Below are 25,004 nucleotides of genomic sequence, written 5' to 3'. Positions count from 1 at the left end.
TAGCAGGAGAGTCTCGGTCTGAGCAGGGCTGGGAGGGAGCTGTCTCCTGGAAACTAAGCCATGAGCGTGCTCCAATGCTGCCTGGCATTTTTAATTACCACTAGCTCCTGACTGTTCCTCAGTCTCAATTGGGGGCTGTGTCAGTTGCCCCCTGTCAGATCCTGATTGCCCTGCAAAAGCTGCCTTCCTGGGCTGTAATTGTCTTAGATTACTTCGGTGCAAGGACGGTAATCATTTGCTTGAACCTGATTGTGTCCCCAGTGTGACACTAGCTGCTGGGCATAATAGAGCGTGAATGGAATTCAGCTGACTTGAAATCTGGTTTCCCCTATGGCCTCTCTCCCTGGCCCAGAACCCATCACTCCCTGCTCAGACTTCTCTGGCTTCCTGGTGGCTTTCACTTCTTAGTCAGTATGGGCCAAATGTCAGGGTAAAATGGCATCTTCTGCTCATCCCTGTTTCCCATTAATGGCATTCCTATCAGAAGAAGCCTGTCTATATGGTAGATAAAAATGATTTTTTTCCCTCCTCACATGCCAAAACCATCCTTATCGCTGAGAATCAGATATGTTCCATGAGCTCATATATCATCATTACCTACAATACAAATTCTGAAATCAAAGCAGACCTGGCAATTTTATTGATGCTCACTCACAGCAGAGCAGAGCCCAGGTCACCCTGAATCAGTTGTGCTGGCTTTGCCTTGCTGACAACAACAAACGTGTCACTGACGGAATTACCAGCGAAAAGATGATTTGGTCGGCTCAGTGCAGAAGGTAACTTGTCAGTGGTGGAAGTGGGATATTTTTGTCCTTATAACTCAATGCTAATGAAATTGGTCTGGATAACATCTGATTGGAAACAGGTCTCTTGGGGAGCAAGGAGAAGCTGGAAGTACTAATGTCAGCTTGTTTTCAAAGTCATTTTTTTTCTAATATGACCGTGATTTCATCGCATGGCCTTGATAGGAACCAAGAAGTGGGGAGTCTGGAGCAATCACGACTAAAGGCCATTTTGTCATTTATGAGCATGTCCTCTGGACCAGCCTGGTAAGGTGCTAGTAAGCCAATCCTGCCTGGATTTCAGTTTTCTCACTTGTGCCATGGAAAGACACACTATTTTGTCCTTTGCAGTTTTGAGGATTAATTCTATTTGTTAAGTGGCTGGATATCTAAGAATGGACAGAGGGCCAGAGACACAGCTTCATGAACTGAGAACATGCTTTGCAGGTTGGACCCCTGTTACTACATGGCACCCCAAGCACCACTAGGATGAACCCACCAAGTTATGAGCCAGAATTCGTCCCTGAGCACTGCCAGATATGCTCTCACCCATCAAACAAATGAAGAAGAGTAGAAAGCTATAAGTTGAGGTGGGTCCCTCTACTATTTTTTGCTGGATACTATCTGCCTCTTTAAGAAAATGGACATTGTGTGATGGGGAAATCAAAGAGTTGTCAGATTTAGGGAAGAAGAATGAAAGGACAAATTGTAAACACATCATATTGGGGGGTCCCCAAGAGTATCATCGAATTTGATGACTTACCTAATATACCCAAAGAACCCAGAAAAGCTTCTATCCATGTGACCATGATTTATTTTAGTGAAAGGACACAGATTAATGTCAGCAAAAGGTAGGTCCTAATGAAGAGTAGACATAGAACTTTGGATTGTTCTTTCTCAGTAGAGATGCACAAACAGTGCTTAATTCTCCAGGCAACAGCACATAAATATTCATGTCAACCGGCAAAGCTATATCCTTTGTGTGCAGTTTTCACAGGGGTCATCCACAGAGGCACGGAGCAACTGCGTGACTGACCTTCACCACCCAGCCAGACTCGAAAATAAAACTGATCCAGGTCTTTGAGAGTACAAAATAGGCAATCGCCATTAGTGGGTATCTTTATAAAGACCCTGCTACCAGGCAGGATCTGGTTCAGAATGATCTCTGAAGTCAGTCAAGCACTGTTGGTTGTTAGGAATATGCAAAGTCTGGGTACCCCCAGCTTGCTGAACTACACCATGACTGCACACACTGAAGGAAGTAGAGTCCAAAATCTACCTGCCAGGCTTGTTGACAAATCAGTACTCAATGTGCCAAGCCCTGCAAATGATGTATTTCTAACTAATTCAAGTTAGATAAGCATGCAGGAAACCTTGCTTCTCTTTCTCAACCCTTTTTAAAAAACGTCTATATTTTCAGATGGACTGACCTGACTTGTTTAAGGCTAGCACCCTGTGCACCTTCACATAGTTAAGGTACTTTTTAACTTGACATCACTGCTGCAATTTTTTTTAATTTTATTGAATCACCATGAGATAGTTATAAGATTTCATGTTTGGGTTACAATTTTACAATGATCAAACACCCATCCCTCCACCAGTGCACATTCCCCACCACCAATCTCCTGGGTATACCCTCCCTTTCCCACCCTCCCCCTGCCTCTATGGCAGACAATATTTCTCATACTCTCTCTCTACTTTGGGGCATTATGGCTTGCAACAGAGGCACTGAGAGGTCATCATGTTTGGTCCATTATCTACTTTCAGCACGCATCTCCCATCCCATCTGATTCCTCCAGCCATCATTTTCTTAGCGATCCCTTAGCTATTCCCTCTGCCTTCTCCCCTCTACTCATGAAGCAGTCTCCCAGCTATGGGGCAATCCCCCGGCCCTTGCATCTACTTGTCCTTGGGTGTCAGTCTCATGTGATGTTATTTTATACTCCACAAATGAGTGCAGTCCTTCTATGTCTGTCCCTCTTTTTCTGACTCATTTCACTTAGCATGATACTCTCCATGTTTATCCATTTATAAGCAAATTTCATGACTTCATCTCTCCTAACAGCTGCATAGTATTCCATCGTGTAGATGTACCAAAGTTTCTTTAACCAGTCATCTGCTTTAGGGCACTCGGGTTGTTTCCATATTTTGGCTAGTGTGAACAGTGCTGCAATGAATATATACGTACAGATGTCATTTCTACTGTGCTTTTTTTTTTTGCATCCTCGGGATATATTCCCAAAAGTGGTATTGCGGGGTCATATGGACTGCTGCAATTTTTTAATTAAACCATATTCAAGTGTAAGCCACCGGTGGTACGTGTCAACATCAACCTGTTTGTTTGTTTTCGCTTGGTGCTGCTGGAACGTTCAGGCTTAAGTTCTATGCTCACGTCACCACTTTTACCCAACTTGTTTTCTGACATACTTCTTATCTTATCTTGTCTTCTTTTCCTCTTTTCAGTGTGACAGAGAAGACAGAGCTCAGCTTTGGTGGATGCGTATCCTGGCTCTTCCACATGCTGGCCATGTGGTTCCAGGTAACCTCTTAAACCTGTGTTCTCGGATCCATGGATTTGTGCAATCGTTAGATACAGGTTTGAATCCTGGCACAGCATGTTCTCCTGAGCATTATCGGGTATAGCCCTATCATACCTGGGTTGGCCTGGGTAATCTCTGGAGACACAGTACCTGAGAAGCATTATGCCCTCAGATCTTAGCACTGAACCATCAGCCCTGTTGGCCGAGTGTTGCCCTGGGCCTCCTGACCTTGGCTTGGAACACACCTTTCCCTCCCCACCCCAACCCCAAAGGGGAAAACAGTGCTTTCATTGGGAAAAATGTCCTTTTATAGTTGTAAGGATTAGAGGTAAAGAAATAATATGCCTAGTGCTTGGTAGGTGCTAATTAAACTAGTTGTTCTTCTCTTTATTTCCCTTATTAGTGATTTGCATTTATTTGTTTGCCTGAATTCTATTCTTTAGGGTAGGGGTGGGGTTAATGTAAACCCCCTTACGGGGCTGGAGCAATAGCACAACGGGTAGGGCATTTGTCTTGCACCAAGCAGACCCAGGTTAGAATCCCAGTATCCCATATGGTCCCCCAAGCACCACCAGGAGTAATTCCTGAGTGCATAAGCCAGGAGTAACCCCTGTGCATCGCGGGGTGTGACCCAAAAACCAAAAAAAATGTAACCCCCCTTAAATGGATTTGTAGTTGACAGGCTACAAAATATCCACAACTTGGGACCGTCAGTGTTTGTCACTTTATGTGGCATCTGGGGTTACAGCAGGGATGGTCACTGACAATAGCCCAGTCACTGTGTCCAGAAGTCCTTCACTGCATGTGCACTGAGGCCCGTGCCTGACAGGGTCACAGCCAGGCTAGCAGAGCCCCGTTCCTAGGAAGTGCAACGTGCCTCTGACAATGTTGCCTTCCTGAATGTTTCTTAGACTTTACACTGGGCTTTGATATGCTTCCACCAAACACTTCTTTCTTCCCTCTGTGCCCATTACTCAAGTCAGACCAATGGTCTATGGTCTTACAGAAATCCTGGGTCCCATTTTTGCCTGACAGATGTTTTCCATGATAGGTTTCTTGCACATTTCATCTCATTTTTGGCTTCTGCCTCTTGGAGGCTCCAAATTCGTTTATAGCCTGCTGATCTAGAATATGGCCACTGACATAGCTTAATGCACTTTGTCTTGTGGAGAGAGGGCTTTATCCATTATGAAACCAATGTGGAATTAGGGCCTTCCTTTTTCTCTGATTTTAATTCTTGTTCTCTAGTTATTGGATGTATGCAGCAACTAGCGTCAATTTTATCACTCTTCCTTGGGTCAGTTGGTTGTGTCCTGGAGGGAATGATCGACATAGCTTCTATCTTGATCCCAAGTTCATTTCAAACAAAAGAAACATCACAAGAGCATGCCTGGTCCTCAGGGGGTGGATTGAGCTCTTTGAAAGTTTTGATCTGTATGTTTCCAGGCATCAATTCCCTTCCTTAAATTAAGCACCTCCCACCAAGTAGCTGTCCTCCTGGCCCTGGCTAAACTGCATTTTAACATAACTTCTCAGCTGTTTACCTCGCTTGCCTTAATCAACAAGTCAGCCAGAGAAAATAGCTTGCATCTATTAGCTGAACCAGGGTGAAAAGACTGCTGAACTGATTGTGCCTCCCCATCTCTTCGGGAAACTGAAATGAATTAAAACTTTCTCAAGAGCCCATGAATTTGGACAGTTTTGATGCCACCCAGGTCCAACCAGGGCACAAGCTTTTTTTAATACATCTGTATTGCTAATAAAGAATGTGTGATGCATTTACACTCCACTACTATCATTTACCTGTTTTTAGAAAAACAGTCCCAGTTACAATCATAGCCTTGGTAAGGAAAGGCCCTAGTAGCACTGAAGTCAATGACTCAGTTGAAGGGGGAGAAGGAAAGAAAGTGTCTAAAACATCTGAAGGATGAGAGCAGGAATGCAACAGGCCATGATATAAGCCTGTGAATGAAGCTTTTTCAAAACTGGTAAGAGGCAAAAACTCAAAAGCCCAATGGTGGTCAAACCCAGGGAGGGTTATTAGTCGATAACGTGACTCCATTGCCAGAGAAGGAAGAGCCTGAGCAGAAATGCACAGCAGATAAAGCAGGAAGCTGGTTATTAACAGAAGATGAGAAGTGGGGTGGGGAAGCAGACACCCAGGTGCTAAAAATATATTCCAGGGCCAGAAAGGAGGAATAGCAAGACTGACAAGGAATGCTCCTTATGACCCTCAGCACCCTGGAGGAGATCAGCAGCTGATTGTAGACGGAGACGGATTTTCCTATAGACCTGTCCATATAGAACTGTCCAGAGTATCTGACCCCATTTGGTCTTTCACATTCTTTGTCCCTGAGGACCTCTGGCAATGAGCCCAGCAGGTAAATTTACATGGCATGGGGTTGAGGAAAGAGGAAAAGATCAAGGAAGGATGAAATTAAAGAAAAAATTAGGACACACAAAAAATAGAGCAAAACAGATTACATGTAGAAAACAAAGGAACCCCTTGCGGTCCTACCAACACGTCACAGTTAACTGTATCACCCTGGCTGTTACAGCCAGCATGTGTGCATGCATGGTTCCCTGCTTAAAGGACATGAATCTAGTGGTCTCGGTGTGGGCCAGCACCCTTAATGGCTAATTTGACTCTAGATGCCTCAATAATTGGGTCTGCTTCTGAGTTGGACCAGGCAGGAACTTCTAATTTTCCAGATCCCAGACAGGCCTTGGATATACCCCCAGTTACGAATTGAGAGACTACAATGCACACAGGTGCCTTGGTCCAAGTTGTTAAGAATTTCCCAGGTATTAGGGCATCACTGTCATTGTCAGGGCCCTGAAGCCCCAGATGACCTGTTCTCCTGTCATGGTGCAGATGATCTGTGTGCTCTCCTTTAACTTTTATAAGGAAAGCAGGAGCATTTCCCCCCTACTATCTGCAGCTCCGGAAATTGAGTCACATAAATCTGTGGACTCTCCTGATTTCTCACCCTCCAGCCCATCACCCATTTACTCTGCCTGAGCCCTAAAGGCGGTTCCAGGTGTTCCGCCTCTGCCTCGACACCCCATTGTTATATCTTTGCTAACTTTCCCTTCTTTCTGGGAACTTCAATTTTAGCTGCTCATTTGCTTAATTACCTCTATTGCTGATACTCACAAAAAAGACTGAAGCTATAACAGATGGTGCCTTGGGATGGATGGATGTTATGGATGCAGAACTGTCAACACACCTATCTCGATCCCATTTTAACTTTCCCATTATGTCCCCCTGTAGACTGTTGGCAATGAACTCAGCTGATGTGTGCTGCCGGCAGTCGAATTCACATGGAGCTTAGTAATTCTTTTTTCTCTCCTATGCTTCCTCCCTCACTTTTCTCTCACTACATTTGGCTTCCCAGTGCTTTTGTAATGATCTTTGTAGCATCTTTAAAAACTATTCCACCTCATTTAAAATGTGGCATAAATGATGGGGTTATGACAAATTAAGTAATAATAAGAAAACATTTTCGATATTTTGTATTTTTCCATTAAGTTTCCCAAAATAGTGATTATAGAAGTTCCATTCTCTCTCCACAGTTAACGATGTGTTAGCCCTGGTTTCATTAAAAACCTCATTATTTAAAGATTTATAACTCAGCCCAAGAAATCTCCACTGAAGTTGGAAAACAGATCTGATATCAATTTAAAAACTTACTTTTAAAGCATATGGATGAATATTGAGTATCCAGTGAGGATACTGGCTAATTAATGAGTGTTTCAAGATGCTGAAATTATGAAATAGAATCAACAGAATGAAAATGCTTGTCATTGGTGAGTGCTTTACGAAGGCTATAAGGTTATAAAATAGCAAGAATGGATGTCTGGGAATTAGAGAAGACTTGGTCTTGGTCCCGTCTGTTTCCAAATAGCTGTCCTAGCAATTATTTTATTTTAGCACAACTTTTTTTTTTTAAATTTTTTTATTGAGTCACCATGTGGAAAGCTACAAAGTTTTCAGGTTTAAATCTCAGTTATACAATGCTCGAATACCCATCCCTTCACCAGTGCACATATTCCACCACCAAGAATCCCAGTATAGCTCCACCCCACACCCCCACACCCCTAACCCCCCCACGCCTCTAGCCCCCCCACCCTCAGCCCCCCCGCCTGTGTAACTAATAAATTTCACTTTACTTTCACTTTGATTGCATACAATATTTCAACAAAACTCACTATTATTGTTTGGAGAGTCTCTCCCCTAAAGTCAGACCTGCTGAAAAGGAAGCATTAGATAATTTGTTTTCCATTGCTGAGGATGAAGAGGTATGAGGTCGAGTGACCACACTTAGCGGCCTCTCGGTTTTGGGTTTCTGTATTTTAGTATTTTAGTAACTAAGTCCAGAGAGATATCTGCCAGAAGTTGCATCGTTGCCAACTTGTACTTCTCAATTACATTATATTCCACATATGAGTGCAATCTTTCTATGTCTGTCTCTTTCTTTCTGACTCATTTCACTCAACATGATACTTTCCATGTTGGTCTATTTATATGCAAATTTTATGACTTCATGTTTTCTGACGGCTACATAGTATTCCATTGTGTAGATGTACCAGAGTTTCTTTAACCAGTCATCTGTTTTTTTCCAGATTCTGGGTATTGTAAACAGTGCTGCAATGAACACAGAAATACATATGCCATCTCTACTATACCGTTTTGCCTCTCCGGGATATATTCCCAGGAGTGGTATTGCTGGGTCAAATGGAAGCTCAATTTCTAATTTTTTGAGAATCATCCATATTGTTTTCCAAAAGGGCTGAACCAGTCGGCATTCCCACCAGCAATGAAGAAGAGTCCCTTTCTCCCCACATCCACGCCAACACCGGTTGCTTTTGTTTTTTGGGATGTGGGCCAGTCTCTGTGGTGTGAGATGATATCTCATGGTTGTTTTGATCTGCATTTCCCTGATGATTAGTGATGTGGAACATTTTCTCATGTTTAGCACAACTCTTGGTTAAAGTTGCCTCATCTGTCTAAAGAGTTGGTCTTTTTTTCTCTAAAATACGTTTAGGCTCTTAAAATGTCAACTGATAATAAAGTACAAATTTAGTTCCCCCTTGAGAGTTCCTTCCTTCCTTCCTTCCTTCCTTCCTTCCTTCCTTCCTTCCTTCCTTCCTTCCTTCCTTCCTTCCTTCCTTCCTTCCTTCCTTCCTTCCTTCCTTCCTTCCCTCCCTCCCTGCCTCCCTCCCTCCCTCCCTCCTTCCTTCCTTCCTTCCTTCCTTCCTTCCTTCCTTCCTTCCTTCCTTCCTTCCTTCCTTCCTTCCTTCCTTCCTTCCTTCTTTCCTTCCTTCCTTCCTTCCCTATTTCCTTACTTCCTTTCTCCCCTCCCTCCCTCCCTCCCTCCCTCCCTCCCTCCCTCCCTCCTTCCTTTCTTCCTTCCTTCCTTCCTTCCTTCCTTCCTTCCTTTCTTTTTTTCTTCCTTCCATTCTTTCTTCCTTCATTGAAGTTTTCTCTGGCCATATTTAAGACAATTGGAGCACCAACATATCTAAATATATTAGAGAGATTGATGTAAAAGAGCAAATGATATAGCAAATGGGATAAAATATTAAGAATAGTGAATCTGAGTAATGAATATGTGACTGTTCTATGCATTGCTACTGTTATTATTATTAACATTATTGTGATAAATCTTTAATATTTCCCTCAGAAATCTCTTCATATTTTAAAATGTGCAGACTTGGAGATAGTTTAGAGTTTTGGTCAGGAAAAAAAATAAAACCTCTGTGATAAAATATCTTCTATGAGCTAAAGTACAATAGAAGTTTAAATATTCTTTCAAATGCTAGTGTGCATCGTTTGGAGTGTTGGGGGTTAGAGCCTGCTGAGTTTTTCTCATTAAATGGGATTATGAGAAACTTAAGTATGTTTGCAGGAAGGTGACTAGAATTGTGAAGCGTTTGGAAACAAGCTGTAAAAGGAATTTGAAGAAACTAGCAAGAGAAAACCAAGACAAGCGTGCAGGAAATGGAAGTGATCAGATATTTGAGGGATTGGCATGCTACAAAGAGTAACATTTGTTCCTTTTTAGCTCTAGGGGACAGAACCATAGGTAGACTCACTCTACACAAATAAGTAATCATTTGTTATATTTCCCATAAATGAAAGAGCTCCTCCACCAGCAGGGAATTATCTTTATGTAGGTTTGGATTCTATAATAATTGACCAGGAATACCATCAGGTCACTGTGAGGGGGTAGTCTCACAGAGTGTGTCAAAACTGGTGCTTTCCATCACAATGGATAGATAATTGCAGACATCTTTAATTGCCTAAAGTGATACTCAACTTCATATGTATTCTAAATATGTTTAGAGTCATAAATGATGTATCTATAATATTACAGGTTTCCAAGTGTAGTCAGATGCTATCTGATGGATGAATAATTTTGTTATGAAGCCTTTCAGATTTCATACTTCCTTTATAGCTTTATTTGTGTCAACATCCATCTTAAAAGTGCAACTATATTTTTGGTGAACTCCATGTTTTTATCTTATATTTTACCCACCTCCTCAAAGTGTATTGTAACAGAACAGCCAGCCCCGTATTCTTCTGTAGTAAGATATAACAATATGAAGATGCTATTTAAATCTACAACTACTTTGTACATTTGGTGTTGCTTTTATTTAAAAATGTCAAAATATCAAATTTTTGTTTGGGGTATATAAAGGTAGGTATGATGAACTGTTTCTAAAAGTTATTGGCAAGAAATATCACCAAGAATGCCTAATTTCTGCCTCACTGCCCACCACAGCCCCACCCACTGCAAAAAATGACCAGGATTTATGTCCTTCAAGTTAGACAAATAAACATGACTATGAATGGAAATAAGGGAGACTTTGGAGAAACAGAAAAAGAAAAAGGATCTTTAGAGATGTGTGATTTCAGAATGTGATCAAGATAGAATAGCTCTGTTTTATAGAGAGAGAAAATTGTGTTTGCCTTAAACACAAAAAGATTTAATTTACATATGTACTTACAAAGCTCCCCCCAAAAAAACTAAAGGAGAGATTTTCAGACTATTTCAGACCTCTTCAGAAAGGAGGAGCCTTTGAGAGCACCGCCATGATTTTGGAGATTAAGAATGAACTGGAAGGTCAAAGGTCAAAACTGGAAGGTCACTGACTCAGCGAACTGTAAGTCATAGTTTCCACTACTGTGAATTTTCTAACCAAAGACTGAGAATTGGCTTATTTATGCAGAAATACCTCATACTTCCAAGGCCTTGTTGAGTGTGTATGAATGGCCTTAGTTGGCTACATCGAATTTGTACTAAGATTTCTAATTGCAAATGAGTGCTTGATTAGGAAAGAAAGATGGAAGGTGGGGACAAGAGTGTTTTTGACCAATGTTGCCAGAAATGCTTTGTCACTTTCTAGTTATTTCCATTTTTTGACCATTTTACCAAAAAAAAATATTGCAGTAGTGTTAATGTTAGTCAGAGTACTAATGTTTGCTCCCCCATCACTACCTGTACCCTCTGCTCTGTTCCCTTGCTTTATTCCCTCCTCACTTCTTTTGTACCCCAAGTTCTGCTGTCAAAGTCCAAGGGCTTGTTTTCATTTGCCATTGTTCATTCTTTTTTATTATTTTGGGGTAGGGTAGGAGTGTTAGGTCTGTGCACAGAGCTTTCTTCTGGCTCTGTTTACAGGGATAATACTGGGTGGTGCTGGGGGACCATACAAGGTGTTGGGGATCAGACTGGGGTTGGCTGCATGCAAGGTGAATACTTTAATCCCTGTACTAACTCTCTGGTTCCCATTAATTTTTTGAAGGACTATGTGTCAGATCATTCCACATTTTCCCCTACATTTTTAAAAAAAGGGTCAGACCACTTGCAATTATAAAAGAATGGGGCCTGAGTGGATACTACAGAAGAAGGGCCCTTGCATTGCATGCAGCCAACCCAGGTTCAATCCCTGGCACCCCACATGGTCCCCCAAGCACCACCAGGAGCAATCCATGAGCACAGAGCCAGAAGTAAACCCTGAGCACTGGCTGGGCATGACTGCATAACCAAAATAATAATAAATATAATAACTAAACATAAACTATAATATTGATAATGATGAAAGTAACAATAAAGTAGTAAAGAACAAAGCAGTAACAATTAAAACAGCATGGTACTGGAACAAAGGCAGAGCCGTAGACCAATGGAACAGGGTGGAATATCCCTACACACAACCCCAAATGTATGACCATCTAATCTTTGATAAGGGAGCAAGAGATGTGAAGTGGAGCAAGGAAAGCCTCTTTAACAAATGGTGCTGGCACAACTGGACAACCACATGCAAAAAAATGGGTTTAGACCTTGACCTGACACCATGCACAAAAGTCAGATCAAAATGGATTAAAGACCTCAACATTAGACCACAAACCATAAGGTACATTGAAGACAAGGTCGGCGAAACCCTCCACGATATTGAAGATAAAGGTATCTTCAAAGGTGACACGGAACTAAGCAATCTAGTAAAAACAGAGATCAACAAATGGGACTACATTAAACTAAAAAGCTTCTGCACCGCAAGAGATACAGTGACCAGAATCCAAAGACTATCCACAGAATGGGAAAGGATATTTACACAATACCCATCAGATAAGGGGTTGATATCAATGGTATATAAAGCACTGGTTGAACTCTACAAGAAGAAAACATCTAACCCCATCAAAAAATGGGGCGAAGAAATGAACAGAAACTTTACCAAGGAAGAAATACGAATGGCCAAAAGGCACATGAAAAAGTGCTCTGCATCACTAATCATCAGAGAGATGCAGATCAAAACAACTTTGAGATACCACCTCACACCACAGAGACTAGCACACATCCAAAAGAACAAAAGCAACCGCTGTTGGAGAGGATGTGGGGAGAAAGGGACCCTTCTTCACTGCTGGTGGGAATGCCGACTGGTTCAGCCCTTCTGGAAAACAATTTGGACGACTCTCAAAAAATTAGATATTGAATTCCCATTTGACCCAGCAATACCACTGCTGGGAATATATCCCAGAGAGGCAAAAAAGTACAATCGAAACAACATCTGCACATGTATGTTCATCGCAGCACTGTTTACAATAGCCAGAACCTGGAAAAAACCCGAATGCCCCAGAACGGATGACTGGTTGAGCAAACTTTGGTACATCTATACAATGGAATACTATGCAGCTGTTAGAAAAAAGGAGGTCAAGAATTTTGTAGTTAAGTGGATGGGCATGAAAAGTTTCATGCTGAGTGAAATGAGTCAGAAAGAGAGAGACAGACATAGAAAGATTGCACTCGTCTATGGTATATAGAATAACAGAGTGGGAGACTAACACTCAAGAACTGTAGAAATAAGTACCAGGAGGTTGACTCCATGGCTTCGAGGCTGGCCTCACGTTCCGGGGAAAGGTCAACTCAGAGAAGCGATCACCAACTACATTGTAGTCGAAGGCCATGTGGGGGAAGGGAGTTGCGGGCTGAATGAGGGCTAGAGACTGAGCACAGTGGCCACTCAACACCTTTATTGCAAACCACAACAGCTAATTAGAGAGAGAAAACAGAAGGGAATGCCTTGCCACAGTGGCAGGGTGGGGTGGGGGGGAGATGGGATTGGGGAGGGTGGGAGGGACACTGGGTTTACGGGTGGTGGAGAATAGGCACTGGTGAAGGGATGGGTTCCAAACTTTGTATGAGGGAAGTATAAGCACAAAAGTGTATAAATCTGTAACTGTACCCTCACGGTGATTCTCTAATTAAAAATAAATAAATTTTTTAAAAAAAGAAATATAAAAAAAATAAAGTAGTAAAGAAAAATTGATATAGATTAGAGGTCAGCAAAGAAGCAGGCAGTAAGTTTTTAAAACTTTTTAAACCTGTTTAGTCTCTGCCACAATTATTCAATTCTTCCACTATAGTAGGTTTGAAAACACAGGTACTAAATTAGTAAACGTGACTGCATTACAATAACACTTTATTTGCAAAAGCAGGTGGTAGCAAGATTTGACTTGCCCTTTGACCACTGAAACACCTTCTTATATTAAGATTCCAAAACATTGAAAAACATGCTGATACATTACTAAGCACTTACCTTTGAAATTGTTTTTCTTATAATCTCTTATCTTAAGAATATCATTTGCAGAAGAACATAATAAACTGCTCTGTGTAGTCTGTTGCAAAATAGAAAAAAAATGAAAATGCAACAGGTTCAATGAGAAACTCTTGCTGAGTCTGACTAGTTCATTAATTCATGCATTTTCACAGGTAAGTTGACAGATCAATGAGCACCTTCTTATGTCTTTGCCCTGAAAGTAGAAGAGGCATCTAAAATTGGTATGTGTGAACAAAATCATGACCTTTTTGTAAAACTGTCACATTCTACAGACCTTTGCCCAAAGCTCAAAAATGGGGTTCCTTTGAGAAAAACTCTATCTTTTCTCATCATGTCTGCACCAATATTATTATTATCCTCCCTATCAAAAGCCCACTTGCCACACATGCACATCTATACCTTCACACATACACACACACACACACACAAACACACACCCTGCCATTTAATGATCTTATTTTTTCAACAGTTAACAGTTGCCCCCCACACCAAAATAATAGTAATAAAATAGGAAAGGCATACAAATTTCTCTCCCTCTGATTATTTGTTGTGATGACCTTGACTCACATATGTTTCTCAACACAGGGATTGAGATAACTTATTGAGATAATTAGGAAGTTTGATCCCCAACCTTGCTATCTTCTCCTAAGTGTGTTTTACCAACCTCTTAGGTCTGAATATTTTATAAAAGGATCTTGTCAGCAAATCTGGGAACTAGTTATCTTGATGAATAATGGGAACATCTTGTCTCAGCAAAAGAGATTAATGCTGCCTCTGGAATAGATTCTGATATCTTGAGGAAATTTAGTGCCTGAGGCCAAAGTTTCAGTAATGCACTTGAAAATTTGTATTGTCCAAACATGTGATTTAAGATAGAAAAATCATCCCTTTACACAGAGTAAAAAAAGATATGGCTTTTCAGTTTTATTTAGAAATGACCAATATTTCAAATAGTGAGACAAATTATATTTATGTGATTTGTTTTTGTAGATTTGAGGATAATGTGGAAATATTAGAAAGCATTGGATGAAGATTATTGATAAATGAACACTATATATTTTCAGGAAAATCTGGGGATAGGTGAGAAAAATTCTTAAATTCCTAAGATAGGACTTGCGATTATTTATCTCAGTAGTATTAAAGATAATAAAATAATAGAAAATGTTTAAAGGGAATTTTTGTTTATTTGACTGTAGATAAAATATTTGGATAGTAAGCATATTTACACACAAATTTTTAAAATTCCATCTGAACCCAAGGGTTTATCTAAATACAAAATGCTATATGAGAGCAATGAACCTTCATTCAGACTTATTAAACTGATAGCACATTTTGAAAATGGAATATGAAAGAAAAATAGAAGAATAGAATAACAGACTAAACAAACAGGTAGTTTTCAAAATAAGTCAGTAGATTGGTCTCTGAAAAAGGAAGACTAAGCAAAGGTTTATATTTCTCTTTCAAACTCCTCCATCAACCATAGTTAATTCTAAATAGAAGGAAATGATTTGCCAAATAGGAACCATTGTTGATACATGGAAATAAACTTCGTGTTACCTGTATGACATGGTAGCTGAAGAATATAGACAAATAGTATTTATCAAACAGCACTTAGGTCAAATAATTTTTTATGTAGCTTAAGGATTTCTTAAGCATTCTTCCTATTACTCTTTATACAAAAACTTTACTTGACTTTATTATCCAGAAAAACAACCATCACAAAAAGACACCAAAAACTAAGGTGTGAGGTAAGGTCAGAACAACAGTGGAGCTAACCAGAAATGAGTCTAAATGAGGTCGCAGTAAGAAATCTGCGTTGCAACCACAGAAAGATAGCAGTCCAAGTCAAAACAAGAATAAAACTATCTACTGGATATCCTTAAGAAAATAGAGGGTCAGAGATGGTATAGAGGTTAATGTTCTTGCCTAACACGTGAGCCACAACACTGGTTCAAATGCTGACACCACATATGGTCCCCTAAGCACCACTAGGAGTGGCACCTGAGCAGAGCCTAAGGTGACCTCTGAGCACCACCCAGTATGACCTCTAAATTAAAAATATATGACGTGGAATTCAGAATCATGTTTGCTACCAATTTATGGGCCAAAGTCTCCAGGCCAACTGCAGAGAAGACTGCATGCAACCAGTGGTGATGTATGTAATATGCTATTGGGGCCATTGATACTACATAAATCAAACAAAGAAAATATCCCTGATCAAACTCCCATTTTTTAAGTGTTGTTTCGCTGGTTATTGTCAAGCCTCACTCCTCAGCTCTTGCCCTCATATCTCAATCTGAACAAGCTGATGAGAATGCCAGGGTACCTTACCTATGCTTCGATTGGTAGACCGGTGATTCAAACAGTCTTGGAAAAGCACTCACACATTTTTTAAATGTGAATTCCCACATGTGAGAATATTTGTTGATCCATGCCATAAGAGGAAAGAAAAACACTATTCATATTGTGGTCTATTTAGTAATTGATAGGCTAATAGAACACGGGGATGGGAAAATCATTCGACTTCAGGATTTTTCTTTTCTTTGTCCTCCCTGATTTATTTCACTTAACATGTTGCCCTCCAGTTCCATTCAGTTTTTCAGTGAACTCTGTGATTTCATCTTTTCTTACAGCTGCATTGTATTCCACTGTGCATGTAGACTGCAGCATCTTTATCCATCCATCTTTTAAAACAAATTATTGAATAACTTATTAAGTTAAAAATTTAAGCTGATTCCGAGGTACTTGATTTTTTGAGGTGCAATTGTGAATGGGATTGCTTTTCTCAGGTCACTTTCTTCTCTCTCATTATTTGCATATAGGAAAGCAATGGACTTTTGGGTATTGATTCTATAGCCTGCAACTTTACTATACGACTCTATTGTATCTAGGAGTTTCTTGGTAGAGGCTTTAGGGTTCTCTAGGTATAGTATCATATCATCTGCGAATAGTGAGAGCTTGATGGACGATTCTCAAAAAGTTAGAAATTGAGCTCCCATTTGACCCAGAAATACCACTCCTGGGAATATATCCCGGAGAGGCAAAAAGGTATAGTAGAGATGACATCTGCATTTCCATGTTCATTGCCGCTCTGTTTACAATAGCCACAATATGAAAAAAACCAGAGTGCCCGAAAACAGATGATTGGCTAAAGAAACTCTGGTATATTTACATAATGGAATACTATGTAGCTGTCAGAAAACATGAAGTCATGAAATTTGCATATAAGTGGATCAACATGGAAAGTATTATGCTGAGTGAAATGAGTCAGAAAGAAAGAGACAGACATAGAAAGATCGCACTCATATGTGGAATATAAAGTAGCTGAGAGGTACAAGCTTACAATGTTGCGATTCCTGGCAGACATTTCTCTGGACTTAGTTACTAAAATACTAAAATACAGAAATCCAAAACTATGTTGCTGCTAGTGCGGCCTCCTGACCTCATATCTCTTCATTCTCAGCAATGGAAAACAAATTACCAAATGCTTTCTTTTCAGCAGATCGACTTTAGGGGGGAGAAACTCCAAATCAATAATAGTGAATTTTTTTTGTTTAAATATTGAATGTAATCAAAGTAAAGTGAAAGTAAAGTGAAATTTACCAGTTACACATGCGGGGTGGGGGGCTGGGGAGGTGGGGGGAAGGGGGGAGGTATATCGTGATTCTTGGTGGTGGAATATGTGCACTGGTGAAGGGATGGGTGTTTGAGCATTGTATAACTGAGACTTTAACCTGAACGCTTTGTAACTTTCCACATGGTGAATTAATAAAAGAATTAAAAAAAAAAGTTAAAAATTTATCCATGATTGAGTTTCAGGTGTACAATATTCTGACACCAATCCCTTCACCAGTGTCCCTTTTAATCTTATACATTTCTATTTTCTCTTTGTCTTCCCAGTGTTTACCTTTAGGATATCCTGAGGCTATCTCACTGATTGATGAAAGACGCTGCCTGGTCACTGTTGTGACTACAAAGAGGTTAACATCAGATATGGGTGAGCCCAGTGAGACCCATCCCTGAGTTTAAGCTGATCTGCTGACCTGGGTTTGCAATCTGAGTATATGTTTTCATTTAAGCTGCTGCATCTTTGATGTGATTTATCATTTAAACAGTATTTGGTGGCAGATAGAAATACTTTTGTTTTGTTTTGTTTTGAGACCACACCCTGTAGTTCTCAAGGCTTACTCCTGTTTCTTTTCTTTTTTCTTTATTTTCATGTTTCTGTACTAACAGGTCAATTTAAGTATGTCTCAGGAGATTATATGTTGTGTTGGGGTGGATCAAAATTATGCTATATGCAAGGTCAATGCCCTTCCTACTGACTAACTCTGTTCTGAGAAATACTTACTTTTATATATGTATACTTTTAAGTAAAGTAGAGCAAGCAGAAGCAGCAAAAGGATGGTCTTAGTGGAAGATAAGAGTTCTAAGATAAGGTTCCTAAGTCTCTCATAGGAAACATTTCTAAGAATTTTCTGTTTAACAAAAGGAAAGAAAATCTGTCAGTACTCATCAGATTTTAGTGGGTAGTCTTCTTTCCTCCTAAATCTTTTGTTTGACTATCTTGAGGAAACATCATAAATAAAAGCCAGAAGACAGAAGGCAGAAGTTCTCAAATGCCAGGTCAGGATGAATCATGCCATTGATTTATTAGTTTATGTAATTGACTAGAAACAGTTACACTGTACTTCTTGTAAATTATTTAGAGAGTGTTATTACCAAAGAAAATTCAAGTGACTGCTATTTTTAAGTCTAAGCATCAAAAGTCTTTGTGAGTTTTTACTTGCTATACTTTATACTTCCGTTGAAAGTTAAAGTAACTTTGCAATGAGGGGAAGCATTACCACCAACTCCAGAAGATCCGTGAAGAAAAACCTGCATTTTCCTTTCTTCAAGCAGACGAGGCAAACATCTATTGGAAGTCAGTGAACAAATGACAATATCCACAACTGCAGGGCTTTGTTTCTTTGCTCTTTTCTGGATTTGTACTGGTTTTGTTTCAATGCCATGCAGAAGAACAAAAGGAGACACAAATTTAGTGCCTTATTTTAATTTAATTAATTTTTTGGATACTTTTGCCACACCTGAAAATGGCCAGAGGTTACTCTTGGATTTGCACTCAGGAATTAATTCTGGCAGTGCTTGGGGGATCATATGGGATACTGAGTATCATATCAAACCTTGATTGGCCACATGCAAGGCAAGCACCCTATTTGCTGTACTATCTCTCCAGTCCAGATTCACCATTTCAGACCATTTTAAGCTTGAAATGAATTTGCCATGTTTAGCAACCAAAAAATCAATGTCACTGATCCATTAATAAATACTTTGACCTTATCAGAGTACTAATAGTAATTTAATCCCTTTCTTTTGCAAAGTACTATATGGCAGATATAAAACTGTTTCAAGATTTTGAAATATAGAGGCATATTTTATAGTTCAAGACACATTATTCTAGATGTGCATTCTACACAAAGCCTTTCCATAAAAACAATGATAACAAAATATATGAAAAAGAATTTTTTAAATAGGGTTCAGAGAGAGAGAGAGAGAGAGTAGAAAGGCAAGGCACTCACTTGCATGTAGTCAAGTCATGTTCAGTTCTTGGTACTGCATAAGGTCCCCCAAGCAACGACCTTTGAAAACAAAACCATGAGTATGCTTTGAACACCACTAGGTGTAGCCTTGATCACTACTTAAATGAAGATTATATATATGAAGCTAATCTTTTGAGACACATATAAGTTACTAACACAGTTAGTTGCTTTCTGTCCTGTTCATTAAAGAAAGAATACTTTGAAAAAGCAAGTAACATGTCTCATTAGTATTAACAATATGAGAACTGGTACAGGTATTCATAAAATAAAACCAAAACTTCTTCAAAGCTTCAACGCCTTTGTGGTTTGCCTCTGTCAACTCTCCAATATCATCTCACCCCATTTCTTCCTGACACACAGAACTTCAACCACACAGTCCTTCTCTTATCCCTACATTCCACCAGGCTCTCCCTTTACATTAGAACTTTCCCACATGCTGTTTCTTTTCTTGGCACTGCTCCTTCAGAGCTTTTCACACAGCTAATTCCTTTTGGTAAGAATCAGAATTGAGGTCAAATATAGAATTTTCACATCAAATGGTCTGCATGAAGAGACTTTAGAGATGAGTGCTGGATTAGGGAACAACACAAAGGACATAGCTCAGATAAAGAGTAACCCTGGAGTGCCATGATCACACCCAAGGACAGTAGAAGAGGAGGCATCTAGACCATGGTAAGGCATCTCCTATGGAAGTTTGTTGTGAAAGGAGGAAGCTTTCGTCAGAGATATGACATCAGAGCATGGAAGGTGGGTAAGGAGATACTTCAACATCTCTATTCTTGTGCCTTCAGTTCCCTCCCCATCATCATTTTGGCAGAACTAAACCCAAAACAAAGGACAAACAAGCACAATGTGATACAATCCTGAGGGACCTGTGAGAGCACAGTGTGTTCAAAGGTTTTCTCCACCCAACAAATGGTAAAGCAGCAACATCAAGGTTGCTTTGTTCTAGATAACTAAGGCTGCTATAAGTGATTAGCATATCGGACATAAAGAGATACCCAAGGAAGGAAAAAGTTCTTTAAGACATTAAAATGAATGAATGTGTGTTTGTGTGAGTGTGTGTGTGTGTGTGGGGGAGAGGATATGTGTATCAGGAGTCAGGGGTCTAACTAAAGTAGTAGAGTACCTTGGGGCGCTCCGGAGGGAGGTGAGTGAGACCCCTCTCTGCCCCAAGGGATCCAGCCCCGGCAGCTGAAAACCTCCAGAACTCAACTGCCACCAGGCTCACAGCTGCTCTCCACATGCTCGGCTGAACTTCAACCCGAGTGAAACTTTTTCACAACACTTTATACTACACACCCTACCCATACTCCAAGAGTACTGCAAGTATTACAAATACTCCAAGAGTACTGCACCACATTTTATGGGGTTCAAAGTAAGAGTAACCAATCATTGAGGGAAATATTTTTTACATATATATGTATGTATATATATGTATATATATATATTAGCACACAAAGATCAGCCTTTAACAAGTTAGTGATCTATCATAGAAGGGTTTAATGGCCCCTGGGTGAAATACAACAATCTTCATACTCTTTCCACTAAGTGTACATTTTGTAGCATTTTCAGCAGTTCATAACAAACAATACAAAATATATTATTTCAGTCCTGCTTTGGTGCAGGGATTGCAGTTTGGGATGGAAACATCCAAAATATGATGGTGGGAAGGTGTAATGGTGTGGGATTGGTGTTTGAATATTAAATGTAGCCAAATATTGTGAACTACTTTATAAAATAATAAAATTTTTAAGAAAGAAAATAAATAACAAATAAGGATAGTCCTACTTACAAAACAAAACAAAAAAAATAATATAGTAGTAGAGCACATACCTACATGTGCAAAGTGGTCAGTCCTTTGAGTATTGCCAGTTTTTGCGGCTTATCACTGCCAGTTCTGAGTACTCCATCCCCAGCACTGGGACCCCTCTACAAAGCACAATATAACTGGGAGCACTGTTAGGTATCACTGTATCACTGTATCACTGTATAACTGTCATCCCATTGCTCATTGATTTGCTTGGGCGAGCACCAGTAACATCTCCATTGTGAGACTTGTTGTTACTGTTTTTGGTGTATGGAATACGCCACAGGTAGCTTGCCAGGCTCTGCTGTGTGGGTGAGATACTCTCGGTAGCTTGCCAGACTCTCCGAGAGGGGCAGAGAAATCAAACCCAGGTCGGCCACGTGCAAAGCAAACACCCTGCCTGCTGTGCTATCGCTCCAGCCCACTGTTAAGTATAGTCCCAGTAAAAATTATTTGAGATTTTTTTTTTAAAATAAGTGATTAAAATTTTAAAAGCAGGGGTCTGGAGTGATAATATAGCAGGTAGGTCATTTGTGTTGCATACAGCCAATCTGGTTCAATCCTTGACACCCCATGTGGTCTAAGCACCTGCCTGGAGTGATTCCTGAGTGAAGAGCCAGGAGAACTCCTGAGCATTGTCAGGTGTGTCCCAAAAGAAAAAAATGGAGGAAAATATAGTAACTGAGTTAGAAGAAGATGATAATATAGAACTTATTTTTAGCTTTTAAGAGACACACTTGTGTTAGTTTACTTTATCCCTGTAATAGTCTTGAGAGACAGGAGTATTAGTCCCATTTTCTATACAGTAAACTGAGTTTCAGAGGTATTGGATCACTTAATAACATTATTCAAGTCATAATTGGTGTTTGAGTCCCTTTCATTAATACTGAGATTCCCTGGAAATAGTGCCAAAAACATTCTGAACACTGTTATATAATATGTATTTTAGGCTTGTTTCTTAAAATATAATGTTTATTGTTATCTATCTATGCACCTATTCATCTACCTGTATGAAAGTGGCTTTTGAGAAAGGTGAGCTGGCACAGATGCTTTATTTATGGCAGAAAAGACTGGAGCATGCTGTGAACATGTTCACCCTTGAGAACAAACACAGACAATAGATTAAAGGTTAATTTAGGCAGATGCCTGTGAGAAGTTGAACTAATTTGGGAGTAAGAAAATGAAGTGAAGTCCAATTTGCCTTCTCTAATGTCACCTAACTAATATAATTTCTTTCATGTTCAAGAGAAAAAAAACCTATAATAGAACCTCCCTGTTCTGTCCCAAAAGAAACTCTTAAAGTCAATATTTCTCAATCTTTTTCTGCAACTATGGCTCACTTCTCTATCTGATCTTGTTTCCTTCCTGTAGATACCCTATTCTACCTGACCATGTGCATTCCCATTTACATGATTTTCCCTCTCATTTTCCCCATTTACATGATCTTTACCACCTTAGAATATATTGGAGGTCTATGGTCAAGCCATATAGCCCCTAGTTGAGGAATGTCTCTTTAAACAAACTATTCAAAGACCTAATTATATAAACCCTAATGTAAACAGTGTACAAGATAATTAACTCACATCATTGTCATTAAATTTTTTCAGTATCTATAAAGACTATAAAAAAAAGTATTTGAAACACTCGCCTGTCCGTTGCCAACTATAAGACCAAGATGACTGCTCTCCAATATCCTGATGGATCTATCATATCTTCAAGAAGAGCAATGGAAAAGGTTATCCACAACTTCTACTCAGATCTCTTTGATAGCCACATACACCTGCCCACATACCAAATTCCGCAGGATGGGTATGTCATTCTCAGCGTCTCCCTTCCAAAATCCGACGTGCTGTTTTTTCAGTAAAGAAATGTACAGTACCCAGTCCAGACAAGGTCAGACCGGAACACCCGAAGAATCTGCTGCAGTACTCATCAATACACTGGCTTGGCTCTTCACATGCTACCTGTCTGAATACAAGGTTCCTTTCCAATGGAAAACCAGCAGGACCATTCTATTGCACAAGAAGGGAGACATCCATGACATCAGCAACATCACACGGTCTGCCTGTTGTCTGTCGTCTACAAGTTATTCACTTGAGTCATTCTGCATAGGATTGGCAAAAAACTAGACAAAGGACGACATTGTGAGCAAGCTGGGTTCTGAAAAGGATTCAGCATGATCGACCATATCTACACGGTGACCAAGCTCATTGAGGTTTTGAGAGAGTTCAAGATGCAGCTCTGTCTAACATTCATTGATTTAAAGAAGGCCTTTGATTCTGTTGAGACCGAAGTGGTCACCGAAGCCCTAAGCCAAACCAAGGCATTCAAACTCAGTACATCAGGATCCTCCGTGAGCTGTATTACGGATTCACCACCAGGATCTCACCATTCTACAAGGAAGTGATCATTGACGTAAAGAGAGGAGTTTGGCAGGGTGATACCATTTCACCGATACTCTTCAGTGCGAACCTCAAAAACGTCATGTGACAACTGGAATGGGAAGGAATGAGAGTGAAGATAGATGGTTGGCAACTATAACACTTGCACTTCACTGATGACATCATTCTAATAACACCAAATATTAGCTAAGTGGCACAAATGCTGACCGACTTTGACCATAGGTGTGGAAAGGTGGGACTGCAGTTGAATCTCACGAAAACAATGTTCATGAGAAATGGACTAGCTCTTGATGTTCTATTTGCTTTTAACGGAACAAACATCTCTGAATGCAACAGCTATGTGTACCAAGGTAGAGAACTCAATATGACAAACGACCTGGCACCTGAGCTGTGCAGGAGGAAGAGAGTGGCGTGGAATGCTTTCAAGAGCATCGAGGAAGTTGTTAAGAGAACGAAGAACCTCCAGCTCTGGGCACATCTTTTTGACTCCACCATTTTTCCTGCACTAATACGCCTCAGAGATCTGGGCCTTACAAAAACAGGATAAGAATGCTATTCAGGTCTCCCAAACAGGAATCCAAAGAGCTATGCTTGGAATATCATGTTCCACTTAAGTGAGAGAAGGAATCCGGAGTTATTATTATTATTTTTAAAAAATTTTATTGAATCACTGTGAGATAGTTATAAGCTTTCATGTTTGGATTACAATCTCACAGATCTCACAGTGATCAAACACTTATCCCTCCACCAGTGCACATTCCTCATCACCAATATTCCGGGTAAAATCCCCCTCTCCCATCCTCCCCCTGCCTCTATGGCAGATAATATTCCCCATACTTTCTCTCTACTTTTGGGCATTATGGCTTGCAACACAGACACTGAGAGGTCATCATGTTTGGTCTATTATCTACTTTCGGCATGCATCTCCCATCCCAACTGATTCCTCCAGCCATCATTTTCTTAGTGAGCTCTTCTGTATTCCATCTGCCTTCTCCCCTCTGCTCATGAAGCAGTCTTCCAGCTATGGGGCAATCCCCCTGGCCCTTGTATCTACTGTCCTTGAGTGTCAGCCTCATGTGATGCTAGCCTACACTCCACAAATGAGTGAAGTCCCTCTATGTCTGTCCCTCTCTTTCTGACTCATTTCACTTAGCATGATACTCTCCATGTTTATCCATTTATAAGCAAATTTCATGACTTCATCTCTCCTAACATCTGCATAGTTTTCCATTGTGTAGATGTACCAAAGTTTCTTTAACCAGTCATCTGTTTTAGGGCACTCGGGTTGTTTCCATATTTTGGCTAGTGTGAACAGTGCTGCAATGAATATATAGGTACAGATGTTATTTCTACTGTGCTCTTTTGCACCCTCGGGATATATTTCCAGAAGTGGTATTGTGGGGTCATATGGAAGCTCAATTTCTAGTTTTTGAAGGACTGTCCATATTGTTTTCCAGAAAAGCTGGACCAGTCGGCATTCCCACCAACAGTGAAGGAGTGTCCCTTTTTCCCCACACCCACGTCAGCACTGGTTGCTTTTGTTCTTTTGGATGTGTGCCAATCTCTGTGGTGTGAGATGATATCTCATTGTTGTTTTGATTTGCATCTCCCTGATGACTAGGGATGTGGAGCATTTTTTCATGTGCCTTTGGGCCATTTGTATTTCTTTTTTGAGGAAACTTCTATTCATTTCTTCTCCCCATATTTTGATGGGGTTGGAGGCTTTTTTTCTTATACAATTCTACAAGTGT

The sequence above is a fragment of the Sorex araneus genome, chromosome 1 (genome assembly GCF_027595985.1).
Source record: "Sorex araneus isolate mSorAra2 chromosome 1, mSorAra2.pri, whole genome shotgun sequence".
Classification (NCBI taxonomy): domain Eukaryota; kingdom Metazoa; phylum Chordata; class Mammalia; order Eulipotyphla; family Soricidae; genus Sorex; species Sorex araneus.
This window is presented reverse-complemented; position numbering follows the sequence as displayed.